Source organism: Chrysochloris asiatica, unplaced genomic scaffold (genome assembly GCF_000296735.1).
Source record: "Chrysochloris asiatica unplaced genomic scaffold, ChrAsi1.0 scaffold00099, whole genome shotgun sequence".
In the NCBI taxonomy this organism is placed as follows: Eukaryota; Metazoa; Chordata; class Mammalia; order Afrosoricida; family Chrysochloridae; genus Chrysochloris; species Chrysochloris asiatica.
Window position 1 is genome coordinate 4,536,306 of NW_006408617.1, and position 482 is coordinate 4,536,787.

The window sequence follows — 482 nt, forward strand, 5'->3', positions numbered from 1 at the left end:
CCTCCAGCTGCCTGCGCCCGAGGCCAGGTCACCGCCTCCCCAAGTGGGCGCCGGAGCACCCGGCTGTGCCCAAAGTCTAGATGAGCCCGGCGCTGCGGGAGGCAGAGACTGAGCTTAGCCTGTTCTCCCACTAGGTTTGCTTTGCCGCCCGCAGGCAGGGCAGGGGTCTGGGCCACGCCGACCTTCAGACCCTACCATTCTTCCTGCTTTGCTATTTGAAATCACCTATGATTTCTCTGGGCCGCCATGACAGGCCCCACTGTTCCAGGAGGCCAGGGGTCCCAAGGGCTAGATTTGCCCCCTGTCGTTCCCGCACGTCCCTCTTCTTCCATCCACTCCACAGCCAAAATGGGGGCGGGGAAGGAGCAGAGAGTACAATTATTTTAGAAAACTGTACTGAGGTTTTGAGAATTCTTGGTTAAGCATGAGTAAAAAACCTAGAAGTGTCTTTGGAACTAGGATTTTTTTTTTTAATTGAATTT